The following is a 20,943-nucleotide window of genomic DNA, read 5'->3' on the forward strand; positions in this document are numbered from 1 at the left end:
TTATGATATAACCGTCTGCTATACATTTAAAAATAATAGACAGGGATGGATACATTAATAATATGCTTACTTTTTTCTTACTAACTTTCTTTCTTCATTTCTTTCTTTCTTTCTTTCTTTCTTTCTTTCTTTCTTTCTTTCTTTCTTTCTTTCTTTCTTTCTTTCTTTCTTTCTTTCTTTCTGTAATTCTATTTCCTTTCTTTTATTATTATTTTTAATGTTATATCATCTCTCTCTCTTGTATCTCTTGTAAAGTCGGAGATCGCTGATGTTAATACTTGAAATAACTGTCATCGGTATGATATCCTGATCTGCCATACATGTTTACATAGAAATAACAGACAGGGATGGATGCATTATTAAAACATTTTCTCTTTTTTTTTCTTTCTTTCCTTCTGTCTTTGTACCTTTGTTCTTTCTTTTATTACTTTTTTGGGTCTTTCTTTCTTTTAAGCTGTCTTTCTTTCGACCTTCCTTTCTTTCTACCATTCTTTCTTTCATTATGTGTGTCTGTCTTTCTTTTTACCTTTTTTCCTTAACATTTTCAGCTCTCACCGCCTCTTCAATCCCATGCACGTCGGGCACCCGCACATATCCAAACACATACCCTTCAACACGCACACGCACATTTTTAAGCACTTCAAGCGCTTACTATAATCAAGACACTGTTATGAAGGATCAGACACCACCCATCTTTCCATCAATATACGTATAACTAGAAGTAAGTTTTAAAACTACATGTGTATAATTATTTAAAATGTTCAATTACAAAATAAAACAGTCACAAAGATGTTTATTGTATCAATCAGATGCTTGAATAAATCAGATATAAGCCTATACTCGAATCAATTCAGGAAGTATAGGACATTTTGTTTAACGTTATTTTGGAAAAGAAGGTCACTCTATGCATGTCTTTAGGAATAAGCTGATGAAATTAGGTCTTCAGGAATTATTTTGAATTTTATTGCATAAAATTATATTTATTCACATTTTGTCCTCTTAGTATTAAAGAAGAATGGACTGACTAATGATTTAATGTTTAAGATATTCATTGCTGCAACTTATCTTATTCCAAGGGAGACATATCACAGTCATAATTTTTTTTAAATATGATTTTCTGTAATAACAAGAAAAGGGAAGATGCCGGCATTGAGGCGCGCATTACTGTCTCATGAGATATTGCTAATCTTAAACTTTAATGATTTTGATGAAATTTCCATTATTTTAGTTTCTTGATTTAATTTATATTTTGTATACCGTTTATTTTTAGCTAGGAGTACCTTTTTAACTAGATTATGTATTATGTATAATGTTTGGATGTACATTACATTACAGTATATCAATAATTTCTTTTCGCTTGACTTTCTATATATATATATATATATATATATATATATATTGTAAAGAAATCAATTTCTTTACAATATTTAAATAAAAGAGTTGCCAAAGCTGTTGTACATGTATAAATTTACACATTTATATATATATATATATATATATATATATATATACAGTGCGTATTAAAAAAACGGGACGGATTTGAAAAGTCTATAAATTTTTTGTTTCAAATTATGATGTCTATATTTTGATGTTAATAGGTGCTCTGAAGTCCTATCTTTCAAATGCCATTAAAAAAATGCCATTAGTTTTGTTCATGCTTGAGCGAACACGGAATGTTTTTGTCTGGGGTTAAAAAGGAGGCTTGCGCCAAAATGGTATAAAATTATAAATATGATGATCGGACTTCTTGCTAATCAGCAGACTTCCTCTTAACCTTTTCATTATCTTTGCCATAATTTTGAAATTATTCGGTTTTAACACTTTTAATATGTTCCCTTTTAGCTTTGAATATTCCTTCTTTAAGCAAGAACAATATTTTTTCAACCGAAGTATGGAAGAGCGTGTATTTTTAAAAATCCTTTCGTTGTGTGCTACAAAGGTTATGGTGCCTTTGAACAGTGCCATACAGCAGGGGCTCAGGGATGCTCCCCCCAATAAAAAAAAATTATGACCGTCAAGAAAAAAGTGGAAAGGAAATAAAAGGAAAGATAGAGAGTGAAAAATCATATCATTTTTTATATCATGTCAAAATCTATCACAAAATTGGATATTGCAATAAAAAGGTGGAAATTTTTGCTTGCTCGCTTCGCTCGCTCACAACTTTTTAATACATCTTACCCGAGCTGCCATATCTAGCTCCTTCAAAATTGATTCAATACACCATTGCAATTGAAAGACATGAATCCTTTCCTGTTTGTCCTGTCAAGCACATAATCAAACTTGGTCAAGGAATCAACAACCACTTGAAAAATGGATTTATGTCTTTTAAAGATACCATAGCATCATTTGTTTCACATAATTAAAAGGATTTGAATAATAAGTTCTCCCAATTGATAATGCAAATCTTCTTGCTTGGGTTGACAAATAGTTTTCATTTCTTACTTATGAAGGAAAAATTTAAATGAGAAATCAAAATAATTCAAGTAAATAAATAAATTTGTACATACAATTTGACAGCAGAATTCGAAAATCATGGCAAAGATAATGAAAAGGTGAAGAGGAAGTCTGCTGATTAGCAAGAAGTCTGATCATCATATAACTAATATTCTGCCATTTTGGCGCAAGCATCTTTTTGAACCCCCAACAAAAACGTCCCGTGTTCGCTCAAGCATGAACAAAATTTATTTTTTTTAAAGGCATTTCAAAGATAAGATTTCAGAGCATCTATTAACATCAAAATATAGATATCATAATTTGAAACAAATTTTGTATATACTTTTCAAAACTGTCCCATTTTTTATACGCACTGTATGTATATATATATGTATATACACATAAAGTAAAAAACCCAAAGATTACTAATTATTCTGCACATTTTTAGCAATACGAATTTTTATTTTATAGTAATGTAATACAGAACTATAGATAAGACTGGGAAATACATACTTGCATATATGTTTTTTTAATGAAAATATATTCAATTCAATTGAAAAAGAAAATATTACATAATACGAAACCTTAATGGAGAGCTTTCTTGACGTGTAGTGAATAAGTGTTCGCATCTTTGTGATAATTGGATCATATCACATAAAATTTCATCCAGTTGTAGAAAATGAATTTTAGTTTACGGGCGTAAAGATATAAATAACATGATGTTGTAATGTTAATATTATTCCCATGTAGAGTGCCATTAACATTTTTTGTGGGACACACTGTATATACATTTATATGTATATAAATTTATATATATATACATAAATTGTATTTACCATTGTTATTAGTAGGCCTATATTTTGTATTTTATATATTGGTTTAGATGGCGCAATTCAACTTCGCTGGATAAGGTCACGACCATTCCCGGAGAGTGATTAAACCCTCTATTTCTAACGTTTTTGGATACATATTTTGAGAAAGGACTAGTGGAATCTGAGGTAAATATAGTGACATAACATATATATCTATTTGGAAACTAGATGCTGTTGTATGTTCTTGATATTTTGAGATTCCAACTTTGAGGTTAACGCCCAGGCTATTTTTGAAAGATGGCGGCCTACGCAGAAAAAGCCCGGTTTAAACCTCCAATAGACTCAACTGACACTAAACCGGTGTTTGTGAAACACAAGGACATCCCCTCTAATAATGACAAAGATGTATCAAGTGAAGAACTTTTCAAGTGTATTGCTCGCACAACAAAAAGTAGCGGCATAAGAGGGATTCAAAAAATCGGAGGTTTATGGCGTTTATATCTGACGTCCAAAGACGCCCGTATAGAGCTCATCACAAAAGGCCTGAACGTAAGGAATGTTAATATCGCAGTATACGATAAAAATCCATTCCTAAATGATGGAATGGATGGATGTATTCGCCTCATAATTAAGGACATACCCCTACCTATCAGCCCATGACTCCTTGATTTGTGACGAACTAGAGAGGAGGAAATATAAAACTGTTGGGAAACCCACCTACCAACGGCTCCGTGTCGACGGGCAGTTGACAGACTGTCTAACCGTAGATAGGACTGTTTACATCCAGCAACCATCCCAACCCCTCCCTCGTTTCATGACCTTCGGCCTCTTCAAAGGGAGAATCTTCCACCCAGGGCAAATCACATCCAACACAAGCAAGGTGGTAGTATGCTCCAACTGCTTGAATGAAGGGCACCATCGTTCAAGTTGCATCAACCCGGTTGTGTGCCGCAGTTGTAAACAACCCGGGCACATCCAGCGTGATTGCAGCTATACGACCACGCCCACATCGCAGCAACAGGCTGATAACACCAGCACAGCAGATATCACCCCCGATGCCCAGGCGACAATTGACCAGTTCATCGCCTCCAAGCGAAATGCAGCTACACCCGTCACCGAACAGACGCCTCACCTTGACGACCCCATACCTATGGAACCGAAGATTACGCGATCTAAAAGCAGCCGCCAATCGCAACAAAAGAAAGCGTCGTCATCCAGGCAACCAGGCATATCTGAATACCTACGTAGCGAGAAAGCAAGTTCGCGAGAGTCGGCAGTCACAGAGGAAGAAACAAATACAGACGCAACAGCTTAAGGAGATGAAGAAGAAGAATCCGATTCGTATCTATCCCCCGAAACACCTAGCCCTAAAAAAACAAGGAAAAAAACCCGTCAAGCGTAGGAGAAAACAGAAAAAATGAGAAAAAAAAATCGAACATTAATTATTCTTGAAAGGTGCAGAGATGGTCCATATCTGTTCTAACTTGAAAACGCAGAATCTACACCTCATTTCTCTTAATGTCAGAGGCATTCGGAATAAAGTAAAACGAGGCGTTATATTTTCATGGTTATCTTTTCAAAAAGCAAATGTAATTTTATTACAAGAAACCTTCTTAACAACTGAACTGGAATATGCGTTTAGATCAGAATGTGGTGAACTGTGCTTTTTCAACCATGGAACAAATCATTCTAAAGATGTTGTGACTATAATAAAGAAACAGGATAACATTGAAATACTCGAAACTTTTGTGAAATTCGACGGAAGGGCAATTGCTGTAAGATTAAGTGGTAAGAAAAAAGTATACTTTCTACTAAATGTATATGCCCCAACTATAAAATCAGGAAAGTTGACAGTGGTAATTACGAAAGAAACGACATAGCAAGAATGAACGATCTGAAAACAGATATTGAAAAATGGTATGCACATAGATGTAGAGGCGCATTTGTAAGATCTCGCGAACGGTGGATGGAATCTGGCGAAAAATCTAACAAGTATTTTCTCAATTTAGAAAAGAAAAACGGAAAACAAAAAGAAATTGACTGTATAAAAAAAATGGAAAAATCGTTACTGGTAATGAAAACGTTCTTAAGGAAATAACAAAATATTACAAAGACTTATACTAAAAAAAGTCTTCAAGCGTACATTCCAAAATAAAAAAATACCTAAAAAATACAAATTTAACTACTCTTTCTGAGGTTGATGCACTGGCTTGTGAAGGCTCAATAACAGAAAATGAATGTTTTGAAGCGTTAAAAACAATGAGAAATAAAAAATCTCCCGGCAGTGACGGACTAACTGCTGAATTTTATCGGTGCTTTTTGGATGATTTGAAGTATATGTTGATCGATAGTTTAAACGAAGGCTTTGAAAGTCAAGAGTTGTCTGAAAGCCAGAAACAGGCTGTCATTACATTGTTGCATAAAAAAGGTGACAAGAGAGTAATAGACAACTGGAGACCAATTTCATTGTTGAACATTGACTACAAGATCCTTGCAAAGGCACTTTGTAAAAGATTGTATACTGTGTTAGAAAACATAGTCTCCGCAGATCAGACTGGTTATTTAAAACAACGTTCCTCTGTACAAAACATCCGCCTTGTTTTAGATACTATTGAATATTGTCACTACAAGAACTTCCCAGGGATTTAAATTTTTCTAGACTTCAAAAAAGCATTCGATAACATTAGTCACGAATTCCTTTTTTTGTTACTAGATAGACTGAGGTTTAAAGAAACTTTTAAAGTTTGGGTTAAAACTCTTTATAACAATGCGATAGGGAAGGTAATTAATAATGGTTGGGTCTCCCAAGAATTCAAAATAGAGCAAGGTGTGAGGCAAGGTTGCCCTTTATCAGGTCTCCTCTTTATACTGGTCGCCGAAGTCATGGCAGTGAGAATAAAGCAAAATGCTTATATTAATGGAATTCGAATTCCCTCAGAAAATCCAGCCATGCCAGTTGGTATTGTTCAAGAGAATGTCATTATGTCACAATTGGCAGATGACGCTGTTATTTTTGTAAACTCTATAGAGTCGGGAAATTTGGCTTTGAATGAAGTTGAAACGTTTGGTCTTTTAGCAGGCCAAAAACTAAACCTAATGAAAACAAATGCTATGTCTACCTCTTTCCAAGAAAGGGAACTGGACAATTTAGCATGGACAAATCAGCCCATAAAATACATCGGTGTATACATTTCCGCCAAACAAAAAGAATGTGAAAGTTTAAATTGGGATTTTAAAATTGAAAAGGTGAGATCTCTTTTGAGGGTATGGAAAATGAGAAACCTGACATATCATGGAAAGAAAGCAATTATAAAAACACTTATTGTTTCCCAATTTGTATACATTGGGACATGTTTACCAATTCCAAAGAATACCATGACTAAACTTAACAAATTAATTTACAGTTTTCTTTGGGGTTCCAAACAAAGAAAAAGTCAAGAGAGCGGTTGTTACTCGCTCTCCAGCAAATTGGGGTTTAGATATGGTAAACCTAAGAACTAAATTTTTATCATTACAATTATCTTGGTTCACAAAATACCTTAAAGGTGACAAGTCACAATGGAGACTATTTTTTTAATTCTGGATAAACCTCATCGGAGATGTATCGGAGGTTTTGAGAATGAACTGTTCGAGTAAAGATATGCTTTTTTATGTACGAAGTTCAAATTACCAGAGTTTTATGTCAATCTACTTGTGTACTGGAGTGAACTGAGATATGTTCACTTTTATAACGTTAAAGATGTATTCGATCAAGTATTATGGTACAACAGCAATATTAAACACGGAAATGACCTCTTATATTTTAAAGAGTGGAAAGCTAACGAGATTGAAAAAGTCAGTGACCTTTTTGAAAATGGGCAGTGGATATCGTGTGACTCATTACAAAGACGATTGGGCACAAATTCATTGTTAATAAATTTTAAATTTTCTAAATTGAAAAAGGCATTTCCAAAAGTATGGGTGAGTGAAATAAGAAATACAGTTTACACCAAAGATGAAACAAAAATTGAACCAGAAATGTTTGAAATATCATCTGGTGATTTCATTAAAGTTTGTCGCATGAAAGCAAAACATTTTTATTTATTACTAAATGAATCAGAACAAGAGAACCCCCCTGTTTCAAGGTGGTGGGAGGAAATTTGTCAACTACCAATAGATTATGAATGGAAGCACGTATTAGATTTTAAGTTGAAAAATGTCAGAGATAATAAAGTGAGACAATTTAATTTCAAATTACTGCACAATATTTTGCCTTTTAGAGAAAATCTTTTTAAATGGAAGATCTCGTCAAACATTATTTGCACATTTTGTAACGAACCTGAATCATCTATTCACGTTTTGTTAAAATGTCACCAAGTAACTGATTTTTGAAAAAAGATTCACACTTTAATATTAGATTGGTTTCAAAAAGACATTTATTTAGAAGAAAAGATTATTGTAATTGGTTTTAAAATCAGTGAGTCTAAATTTAATTTGATTAACCTATTATTAATTTATGCACAATATGCAGTGTACAAAGTATGTATGTTAAATTACTTTAGGAATAAATTGTTCAATAGTCAATCAATTTGGATGGTATTTAAAAATGATTTCAGGAATTATGCTCAGTGGAAATATAAAAATAAGAAAGATGTTTTAGAAGAACTTGAAAAGTTTCTGTTTTAGATACTCTTACCATTTCTGCATTTGTATTACCCTTTTTTTTAATTTTGTCTACACCTGTTGATTAATTTTGTATACATGTGACTATATTGTTATTTGATTTTATGAAATAAAGTTCCTCAGAAGAGGGAAAAAAAAAAATATTGGTTTAGATCCTGATGAAGGGCATGTGCCCGAAAGCTTGATGAAGACTGGTATTGACCTTGCTACGGCCCTCTCCATACTCTTGATCTCAAATATATATATATATATTTATATAAATGTATTAACAATGTGTCCCCCCAAAAAAAATATATACACATGTATTATTTCAATTTGTTTTTATGTTATAAAAGGCCCCCACTAAAGATAGTATAACGATGGGGGGAGGCTACCCTGATTTAAAAGGGATGAGTGAATGAAAGAATGAATGCATAAATAAATAAATTAATGAATGTTGTAAGAGTTGTGAGGCCATTGTAAGACAGTGGTTCTAACGAAAAAGCTGTTAACTTTTCTCACTTGACATGGTTGACTTTTTAATATATTTAAGATGTCTTGAACACTATATAGAGCTCCCCGACTTGTATATACCCATAAATTAATCAACAAATGAAAAGCAAGATAAAATGAGTATTGGCTAGCTCCTTTTTGTGTGATAAATGTTGGTTGAGATCGTATGACCATAGGCCATGCGAGGGCCCGGGGTGGGCATCCAGGCCTCCAAGAAATGAGGAAATCCCATGCACTTACAGTCATAATCCCCCAACACCCCCCCCCCCCAAAAAAAAAAAAAATAGATAAATGAAAAAAAAGAGGAATTATTTTATACTCAGCTTTCAAAATAGTGATGAAGAGGCTGCCACGTTACCTCTTCGTTCGGCCGAAAAATTATGTCACAAAGTATTCCTCTCCAAAGGTATTGGGTGCTTCAGTACAATAATCCTCAAAGTTTCTCTTAATTCATTACCAATAATCAATAATTAATTGATTAATTGGAATCGTATAAATCGAAACCATGTGAGATAAAATCTAGTCCAGGGGGTAACAGGGGTCGGTGGCCGGGGGGGGGGGCAAGAGCCAAAAATTTCCCGGTCATATCATGGTATGAACATGACTTTTTATGATCATTGTGCCCGAGCATTTGGTCGAAGCAGCTCAATGTGTGATAAGTAAAAAAAAGAGGGGGCACAACCGTAATATATTATAAGGTCTTTGGGCACAACATAACGCGCGCGGCAAAAAGTCGCTTAATATAAGTCCCGAGCGAGCGAAGCGAGCAAGAAAAAAATCACCTTTTCATAAGATTCTAACTTTGAGATTGATTTTGACAAGGTATTCAGAAAATAACATCATATCTTACATCTTCCTTTCCTTTCATCTTTTTTTGTTTAATTGTATAACTTTTGGGGGCCAGTGCTATGCGGATTGTGTCCGCTGCGCGTTGCATGCCACGAATGAATCGTCACCCTCAAATTGCCGGTACCCTGTATAGACCAGGCCTTAGGCGTAGATCTATATCTAGATCCGATTCTTAAACACTTATCAAAGTGCCATTAATGACAAAACGAAATGCTAGGCCATGGCTCTAGGCTAGGCTGTGGCATTAACTTTATTTCAAATCTGGACCTGTCCAATGCCTACAGCCGAATAATAATGCCATGGTTAACTTAGAACTGGTTAATTCTGAACTTTACGTTTACTTACGTTAGACCAATGAGCTGGGTAGCCTTGGTTTGATAGGTCTAGTCCGTAGTTAGAACTAGTAACACAATTGCCTATTTCGAGCACGGGAAATTAAAATGTAATAATATGTAAATAAAATGCTTAATGATCAATTACATTTTGTTGATGCAAGAGAGGTTATTCGGCGATTGAAATAGCTATGCAGAGCCTCACGTTAAACATTCCCATGCATGTTCGGCGCACTGACTGACGTTAATTTGTGCCTGACGTTAGTGCCTACGTGATCATAAGTGTAGATCAGAGTGGTTTTTTTAAGATCTAACTTAGATCTAGAGACTAGACTAGATCTAAATTAAATTTATTTAGATCTAGGAATAGTTCTATATACGGACTAGACCTATCAAACCAATGCTAACAAGCTAATTGGTCTAACGTAAGTAAACGTAAAGTTCAGAATTAACCAGTTCTAAGTTATCCATTATACGACCGCAGGCATCAGACAGGTCCAGATTTGAGATTAAGTTAATGCCCTAGGCTAGACTATAGCGATAGCATAGCATAGCATAGCATTTTGTCTTGCCATTAATGGCACTTTGATAAGTGTTTAAGAATCGGATCTAGATATAGATCTAAGGCCTGGGCTATACAGTGCGTATCAAAAAAGTTTACACTTTGAAAAAGCCCTGGGAATTAAAAAATATACAACATATGGGTAATTTTTTCACATATATTCTTGAGTTTGGGTTTCATCTATCCAATGAAAGTAAAAGTTATGACAGAATGTTACAATTGAGTGAGCACTGCCCATTTTTGTAAAGCTCGCAGAAATCTGTTTGCGCAGAAATGCTCGTTTTCACGCAGTGTCAAAGGGGAAGGGCGAAATCAAACTTACCCTGCGAAACATTTCTCATACATTTCCCTTGTAATTTTAGTCAATTGAAATAAAATGGATACATTCAAGCATTTTGTAACAATTTTGCTACCCAAATTGAAATTTCAACACTTAGTAAGCACAACCTTTACCCTTTTTGTGCCAGCTGGATCTGAGGACATAACTGAATCTGAACAAAAATTTATATCAGATATATCCAGAATTTTTTCACTAAGTTTTTATCATTTAAAGTGGTACTACATTTCATTTTTCATGTAATAATTTTTTCTCCACACTGTTCCCAAGCTTGACAATGACTAAAAAAAAAATCAAGCCTGAGCCATTTCATGTAAATTACAGCTCAGTGTAAAGCAATTATCGTCACGATGGCTTTGGTGTGTGGAGGAGTGGGGTGTGGTGCAATGCATTCTTCGAAGTGTTTTGGGCAAGGAAACAAGTTAAAAAAGGTAAAGTATCTTCACATCAATTTTACTAGCTAAATTACACTTGTTCTTCATGATTAAGGTCTACTTTTATTCGCATAACTATTTCAAGGTTCTGCGCAAAACATTTTTCACTAACTTTTCAAAAGTAAGTGGTGCTCACTCAAGCGGAAATATTTTTCGACAGTTATATCGTCATTTGCTTGAATGGATCTGTACCAATTTTAAAATGTGGAAAAATCATCAGAATATTACAAATGTATAATTTTACAGGATTTTTTCAAAGTGTAAACTTTTTTGTGATACGCACTGTATAATGACCTAAAAGAATAATGTTGACATAAACTGTTGGGAGCTAACAGTGAATGGATGAGAAAGAGTTTTCAAAACTTAAAGAACGAAATATAACTGCACATCTTTTTATTTTTTATTTTTCAAAATTTCGGGGGGTGGGAGCAAGTGGGGCCAACTAACTGGGTGCAAATGCCCCCATGCCTCCCTCTTGGTGCCGTCACTGGTCCGGGACAGAGCCCCCGGATCCTCGTGTAATTTTTAAACATTGCAGCTGGCCATTTTATAATCAAACCGCGGGTATGCACACAGCACATACTTCAAAGCAGTTGCGGATAATAAGCGAAACATTTTGTGGCAGCACAACATAGCGAATGTGTGAAAAGTCGCCAGCGAGCGAAGCGAGCCAGATAATTTCGCCCTTTTATAAAAATATTTTGAAATTAATTTCTATTTATGTGATAATAGCTTTGGAAATTTAGCATTAAAGTAAGCGTTAAGAGACTTTTTACGGTAAATCTAGCCGATATGGAAGACTAGCGGACAGAAGGTCCTCGCTGCACGCGCGCACCATTATTACACGCAGAATTTCCTTGCATCATACCTTTTTTCACAAACAAATGTGTATCAAGGACAAGAATTGAATCAGATAAAGTTTTCCATCCCCCTGACATGAACGTTAACAACTTCTTCTATCAGATGAGCATAATTGTATTTACATTCAATGGGTGGAAAATATGGCACTTTATTACATTAAAATCACTAAAAACCATCCGAAGTCAGGAATTTGTATTGGGATAATGGGTTTGGGGGACATTTTTCTGGTACCCGGGTGAATAATATCCGTCGTCACATCGGCAGGTGATGGTATCCAGAATTTCCGTTGATATTAAAATATAGGGCACATCGTAAGGCAAATACTCATGAAAGAACCATGGGGATAGGTTAATAAGAAAATATTGCCATTTTATCATCAAATCAGAGGAGGTTTTCTTTGTGATAGTGATGTCCGAAGAGCAACCCACACTCGACGTGCATTCAACATAATTATAGGGCTGGTCAGAGCTTGTGTGTACGTCCGTGTGTTTGTTCGAGTCACAGCGATTTTCAGCTCTTTCCATTGCAGTGCTGAACATTTTATGAGGAATTTATAAATGTATATACATTTTCAGTTCGAACTATAAATATAAATATATCAGATTATTATTTTGATTACACAGATTATTTTGCCAACACAAATCAATTTTATTCTCTGAAAGTTGGATATGTCTCTGAATATCGCGACGGGTCCATTATGTATTCTAGGGGTGCATCTTAGCTTATCACTGCATAGATAAGTCTGAAAACTAAGTTTTGTTTTTACCTTCACTTTATAATGATGTTTTAAATGTTCAAAACAATTAACGATAATTCATGAAATTGACACAAAATATTGCGAATCAACGCCGAAACATTATTTGTGTAAACATTTTATCCTTCTTTAAAGGTCAATTCCACCCCCCCCCCCCAAAAAAAAAGATTAGTTGGATAAATAGAGATGTAAAATAAGAAAGTTATGGTATTTTAAAGTTTCGCTTATTTTTCACAAACCAGTTCTATGCTTAACTCAGTGATATGCAAATGAAAGAGTCGATGATGTCACTCACTCACTATTTCTTTTGTTTTTTATAGTTTGAATTATACAATATTTCAATTTTTACAAATTTGACAATTAGGACCCCCTTGCTTGATCCACAAAATGTTATAATGGAATTAGATGTGTTCAGGGAGGAATGAACTTTGTTTCACATGACAATGACGACAAAATCCAAATATTTCATATAAAAAATACAAAAGAAATAGTGAGTGGGTGATGTCATCGGTTCCCTCATTTGCATACATATCAGGATGTGCATATAAATGTTTTGAAAAATTAAGTGAAACTTCAAAATGTTATAACTTTCTTATTTTACATCCGATTTTGATGAAATTTTTAGTGTTATGCTTGTTTGATTTTTCTCTTTTTATTCATATCAGCTTTTTGTTGAGGGTGGACTTGTCATTTAATGATTTCCCCCATAAAGCCGCTATGGAACATTCTGCACCATGAGTCATACGATGATCGCGAGGTCTGCTGACGTCGTCTGCTATGTTTTTATATGTGCGGTACACTGTACATATGCAAGTTTTCGATATACAGTGCGTCCCACAAAAACGAAACCGAGATTTATCGATGATTTATTACAAATACAATAGACAAATGACCTACCATTGTAAAGCTTAGAATCTCCTCTTTCTTCTGAAATTACTAAGATTATTTCTCATTCACGCATAAGTGAGCAAAAACAATTTAAAGAGGAGATACCAAAAAGTCATTTGGCGGGCTGTATCTGGGTTGCAAAAATAAAACCACATTTTTAAAGTGAGCAATATCTGCTCTTTAATTTGATACCTCAATTACAGAAAATGGTCAAGAAATAACAAAGTTCTGTCTATTTGAAATAAGGCTTGAATTTCAATAATTTCATAAAATGAAGAGGTTTTACAGGCTAGCGTTCAAACTCACTCGACACTCCGTTTTGTTGACGATCAGCCATGCGATAGCTTCAGTGGGAAACCGGTGAAAACACGTTTATAATGAAATTATGGAAATACAAGCATTGTTTCGAGGGAATATAACTTTTTTATTTCTTGACCATTTTTTGTGATTAAGGTATCAAATAAAAGGGCAGATATTGAAATTTTTAGGCATGTGATTTTCTTTTTGAAATTCAGATACCCCCCGCCAAATGAGTTTTTGGTATCCTTTCTTCAAATTGTTTTTGCTCACTCATGCGTGAATGAGGAATAATCTAAGTAATGAAAGAGGAGATATTAAGCTTTACATTGGTAGGTCATTAATCTATTTTATTTGTGATTAAGTTATGATAAATCATTGCTTAATTTTGGTTTCGTTTTTTCTGGGACGCACTGTATAGGCGTAAAGCTTTACTTATAGGTTATGCAGTTATGATCGACATAGGGTAAACATATCTAGCCCTTGGCTAAGGATTTTTTTTGTCCTGATTGCGACCACTAATGCATAAAATTTAGCAAGCTTATGATATAGGCCATCCTTCCCGTTCTTTATTATTTTTAATCATCGGCAGCCCGGTCGTGTTATTATGTTTTTTTTCTTGTCTTTTTTCTTGTTCCTTTTCTTCATATTATGATTTTTCAATTTAGCTTTTGGCTCTACCTTCATTTCCCTTTTTTTGCGTCTTTCTCCAATTTCCCCGCCATTCTTGCCTGTGCCGTTGAGTCATATCTTTTGATTCTGTATCCCTCTTTTGCTAGTCATGCTAATGTATTAGTATTTCAGGATATTTTGTACTTTCTCAAAAGTTATGTCGTTCCCTTTTCCGATTTTCTTCCATTTTCTCTATCTATTTATGTCTTTTTGTCCCTTTCTATTCACCTTTTCCCCTTTCCTTTTTTTCTTTCTTTCCCGCTTTCTCTCTCTCCATTTTCTATTTTTTCCATTTATTTTATTTCCCGGTGAAATATGCCGGGGGGGGGGGGGAGCTTGCTCCCGCCTGTTACGCCACTGAATTCAATTCTCAAGAAAATAAAATTAAGTTACCCATGTTTATAACGTCCCCGCACCTAATTCACACAAATTATTTCAAACTAAATGCTGGCGCCCCTTTCAATGGCCAACTTAAATTGCGCATCTGCGAAAACTGAAACATTCGAGCTACATACTGTTTGCAGTAAGCGACATGGTCACATGACATTGTTATACACATTCGCGTGGTTGGTGATTGCCGTATGCTCTGCATTTTTAATACACAGAACATGAGATCGCACATACACTCGTTGTGAGAAAGCGTGCACCATCCGAATGACAACATCAACCATCTTTCCAGTGACGTACTTCGTCTCTGTGGGTGCCGCTCACAGATCCCTGGTAAATCATGACATCATGCAATTCCTATGGAAATAGCTGTTGGGACTGAATCGCAGTGTCTGACGTTTTCATATAAAGCTGAAAATCAATGGATACATGCATGTTGTATTTTATTTTCAAAGAGACTTGTTCAATCATGTATAAAATAAAAGGAGTTACCTGGACAGCAATTTGCCGCACGTTTCTTTGGCGAAGGACAAGAGAAAGTTATCGCAACATCAGTGATAATGTCTGGCCTCCATCATCAGATCACAGGTCTGTAAATGCTTTTTATTTCTACTAAAAAACAGTCGATGTCCGTTTTATTGTGATAATTTATAAAGATAATCATTTCATTATTGATTACCACCCTGTGTCTCCCTAGTTAATGATATATGGGACCCCAAAACGAAAAAAAACATGTAAAAAAATTATCCCCATGTTGTATATTTTTCAGTTCCCAAGGACTTTTTCAAAGTGTAAACTTTTTGTTGATGCACACTGTAGAACACATTCAGTTTAAAGAGGCAGTGGCGTAACTACGGGGGGGCACGGGGGGGGCACGTGCCCCCCCCCCCCCCAATCGGCTGGCAAAAAAAAAAAAAAAAAAAAAAAAAAAAACGGAGAAAAGGAGAAAAAGAGGGAGAAAGGGAAAGAAACGTAGTGGGAAAAAAAACATTATTGTTAATTATAATGTTATATTATATGATAATTATGTTATGTTACATTAAAATATCATAACTTTATGAAACATAATTTGCGCAGGGCCTATGTCTTCATTGTTCCTGGTGCTCGCATTGTCTGTTTAACAAGATATATAATCCTGTTGTACTAAAACCGTTTTCAAGTCAATATACACCAAATATATTTCCTTGCACTTCGAATTATTATTGTTTTATGTAGTGACGTATGCTTCTTTTTCATGACTACTTAAAGTGATTGCCCCAGTTTAAGGTCTTGAAATAAACCATTTCCTGTCAATGCTTACGTTAGCATTCGTGGATTGATGAGATATGTCTGTTCTTCATGAATTCCTAAAATCAGTCCTTAAAATGTCCCTTTTTCTGATCTGAATATCAAAAATTTTCAGCTTGCGCTTCGCGCTCGCATCATTTGGTTAGTGAAATACGCATGGTCTTCGTGAATTTCTACAAGCAGGCCTTAGAATGCCCCTCTTTAAGTCTGAATTTTTTAAATTTTCAGCTCGCGCTTCGCGCTCGCAATATTTGATTAGTGAGATGCGTATGATAATCATGATTACAATGACTACAAAAGAAGTGCTTCATGTGTTTAGATGTATTTCTAACAAAATCAGCATGCGCTTGGCACTCGCATTAGATGACTGTGGTGAGATATGTGTACTCCTAATGGATTCCTTAAAAAATAGTCCTTAAGATATCACCGTTTGGGGTCAATATATAAAAAAAAATTCAGCCCGCGCTTCGCGCTCGCAATATTTGATGAGTGAGATGCGTATGTTAATCATGATTACAATGACTACAAAAAAGTGCTTCATGTGTTTAGATGTAATTCTAACAAAATCACCATGCGCTTGGCACTCGCATTAGATGACTATGGTGAGATATGTATACTCTTAATGGATTCCTAAAATATAGTCCTTAAATGTCCCTGTTTGGAGTCAATATATACAAAAATTTCAGCTCGCGCTTCGCGCTCGCATTGTTTGTTTAGCGAGACAGGTATGCATTATGATTACAAAAATTTGGTTATAATGTCCTTTTATAGGCCTGAATTTCAAAAAATTTAAGCTCGCGCTTCGCGCTCGCATGCGCTCGCATGCGCTCGCATTATGTGATCAGTGAGATACATATCTGTTTAATGGCACTGTCCTTCAAATGTCTCTATTATGTCAGTATACCTGGCCACTGAGCGCGCTTCGCGCGCTCTCTAAGTGACTCGAAATTTTTGCTGGTGCCCCCCCAATGCCGTGACCCACGGTACGCCAATGTAGAGAGGTATGGTGCACCCATTAGTACCCACGCACACCCTGGACGCAAAACTATCTTTGCAATGCGTTTCAATCATTCATCACCTTCATGGTTCTTATCATGTTGATTAAATGTTTCTGGGATAGCCTTTAGCATGATCGAATGACTGGTACCAAACATGCCAAATGGTAAGTTTGCAAGCAGTGGCGTAACTGCGGGGGGGGGACATGGGGGGCACGTGCCCCTAATCGGCTGGCAAAAGAAAACGGGGAAAAGGAGAAAAAAGAGGGAGAAAGGAAAAGAAACGTAGTGGGAAAGAAGAAATTATTGTCATTTTAAAGATATTATTGTTATAATTGTGTTGTTATATTACATAAGAAACATTTTTTCATAACTTTATGAAACATAATTTGCTAAAGGCCTATGTCTTTATTGTTCCCGGTGCTCCTGTTGTACTAAAACCTCCCGTTTTCAAGTCAATATATATTGCCCTTTTATCATCAAATCACTTCAAAGCACGTCATGCTACTATCGTTTTATGTTGTGACATATGCTTCTTTTTCATGACTACTTAACGTGATTGCCCCATTTTAAGGTCTTAATATGAAATATTGCCTGACCGTGCTTACGTTCGCATTAGTCGATTAGTGAGATATGTCTGCTTTTCATGAATTCCTAAAATCAATCCTTAAAATGTCCCTTTTTCTGATCTAAATATAAAAAAATTGTCAGCTCGCGCTTCGCGCTCGCATCATTTGGTTAGTGAAATACATATGGTCTTAGTGAATTCCTACAAACAAGCCTTAGAATGCCCCTCTACATATCTGAATTTCCTGAATTTACAGCTCGCGCTTTGCGCTCGCAATATTTGATTAGTGAGACGCGTATGTTAATCATGATTACAATGACTACAAAAGAAGTGCTTCATGTGTTTAGATGTATTTCTAACAAAATCAGCATGCGCTTGGCACTCGCATTAGATGACTGTGGTGAGATATGTGTACTCCTAATGGATTCCTTAAAAAATAGTCCTTAAGATATCACCGTTTGGGGTCAATATATAAAAAAAAATCAGCTCGCGCTTCGCGCTCGCAATATTTGATGAGTGAGATGCGTATGTTAATCATGATTACAATGACTACAAAAGAAGTGCTTCATGTGTTTAGATGTATTTCTAACAAAATCAGCATGCGCTTGGCACTCGCATTAGATGACTGTGGTGAGATATGTGTACTCCTAATGGATTCCTTAAAAAATAGTCCTTAAGATATCACCGTTTGGGGTCAATATATAAAAAAAAATTCAGCCCGCGCTTCGCGCTCGCAATATTTGATGAGTGAGATGCGTATGTTAATCATGATTACAATGACTACAAAAGAAGTGCTTCATGTGTTTAGATGTATTTCTAACAAAATCAGCATGCGCTTGGCACTCGCATTAGATGACTGTGGTGAGATATGTGTAGGGGAAGGCGGGGTAAGTTGAGCATAGGGGCAAGTTGAGCCACCGCCCCCAGGCCAATAATGAATTAGTTAGACATTATGGTGGTGTCATGTATTGATGACCCATTACATAACCCTTAACCCCACCACATTGTTTTCAACTTTGAAACAAAAAGTACTTTTTTAGAGGGAAAAATACAAATTTCAGCCAAAAAAGTAAAAAAGGGTGTGAAATAGATAAGTGTTTTTTACACACACACTTCTTTACATATAATAAAGCATATGAACAACATTGTCAGTCCAGGTATGGATCTTCATTCTTGTCACAGTTTTTTACATGATGGATACATAAGAAATGTGTGGATGCGAAATTATCGCATTAAGTTCGGACTGGGGTAAGTTGAGCCAGCAAACATGGGGCAAGTTGAGCCATGGTAATTCTTATGGTAATGTAAATGAAAACACAATCAAACCTTAAAAAGCCATCGATATGCAGGCAGAAAAGAGCAAATTCACATGACAGTTCTTTTACTTTTAGAGAATGATAGTATTTTTAGAGAATTAGCAAGTGAAAAGACTTTAAATAAAAAATTGACATGCTGGTTCTTCCCGCATACATTTTGTACATAGTTTTTGTGGCTCAACTTACCCTCGAAGGTGGCACAACTTACCCCACAGATGGGGCAAGTTGTGCCACTTGACATCGTTTTTTTCAAAGGTCACAACGACTTTCAGTGTGGGGGTAGAAAGTTGAATATAGGTGAAAAAGATTTCCCAATAATCATATTTAAAGGCAAGGTACTTATTTCTACAATATTATTAGTCATATCAATTCTATCACTCAAAATGCAAAAAGTGTCACAACTTACCCCGCCTTCCCCTACTCCTAATGGATTCCTTAAAAAATAGTCCTTAAGATATCACCGTTTGGGGTCAATATATAAAAAAAAATTCAGCCCGCGCTTCGCGCTCGCAATATTTGATGAGTGAGATGCGTATGTTAATCATGATTACAATGACTACAAAAAAGTGCTTCATGTGTTTAGATGTAATTCTAACAAAATCACCATGCGCTTGGCACTCGCATTAGATGACTATGGTGAGATATGTATACTCTTAATGGATTCCTAAAATATAGTCCTTAAATGTCCCTGTTTGGAGTCAATATATACAAAAATTTCAGCTCGCGCTTCGCGCTCGCATTGTTTGTTTAGCGAGACAGGTATGCATTATGATTACAAAAATTTGGTTATAATGTCCTTTTATAGGCCTGAATTTCAAAAAATTTAAGCTCGCGCTTCGCGCTCGCATGCGCTCGCATGCGCTCGCATTATGTGATCAGTGAGATACATATCTGTTTAATGGCACTGTCCTTCAAATGTCTCTATTATGTCAGTATACCTGGCCACTGAGCGCGCTTCGCGCGCTCTCTAAGTGACTCGAAATTTTTGCTGGTGCCCCCCCAATGCCGTGACCCACGGTACGCCAATGTAGAGAGGTATGGTGCACCCATTAGTACCCACGCACACCCTGGACGCAAAACTATCTTTGCAATGCGTTTCAATCATTCATCACCTTCATGGTTCTTATCATGTTGATTAAATGTTTCTGGGATAGCCTTTAGCATGATCGAATGACTGGTACCAAACATGCCAAATGGTAAGTTTGCAAGCAGTGGCGTAACTGCGGGGGGGGGACATGGGGGGCACGTGCCCCTAATCGGCTGGCAAAAGAAAACGGGGAAAAGGAGAAAAAAGAGGGAGAAAGGAAAAGAAACGTAGTGGGAAAGAAGAAATTATTGTCATTTTAAAGATATTATTATAATTGTGTTGTTATATTACATAAGAAACATTTTTTCATAACTTTATGAAACATAATTTGCTGAAGGCCTATGTCTTTATTGTTCCCGGTGCTCCTGTTGTACTAAAACCTCCCGTTTTCAAGTCAATATATATTGCCCTTTTATCATCAAATCACTTCAAAGCACGTCATGCTACTATCGTTTTATGTTGTGACATATGCTTCTTTTTCATGACTACTTAACGTGATTGCCCCATTTTAAGGTCTTAATATGAAATATTGCCTGACCGTGCTTACGTTCGCATTAGTCGATTAGTGAGATATGTCTGCTTTTCATGAATTCCTAAAATCAATCCTTAAAATGTCCCATTTTCTGATCTAAATATAAAAAAATTGTCAGCTCGCGCTTCGCGCTCGCATCATTTGGTTAGTGAAATACGCATGGTCTTCGTGAATTTCTACAAGCAGGCCTTAGAATACCCCTCTTTAAGTCTGAATTTTCTAAATTTTCAGCTCGCGCTTCGCGCTCGCAATATTTGATTAGTGAGATGCGTATGATAATCATGATTACAATGACTACAAAAGAAGTGCTTCATGTGTTTAGATGTATTTCTAACAAAATCAGCATGCGCTTGGCACTCGCATTAGATGACTGTGGTGAGATATGT

Source organism: Lytechinus pictus, chromosome 11, assembly GCF_037042905.1.
Source record: "Lytechinus pictus isolate F3 Inbred chromosome 11, Lp3.0, whole genome shotgun sequence".
NCBI lineage: Eukaryota > Metazoa > Echinodermata > Echinoidea > Temnopleuroida > Toxopneustidae > Lytechinus > Lytechinus pictus.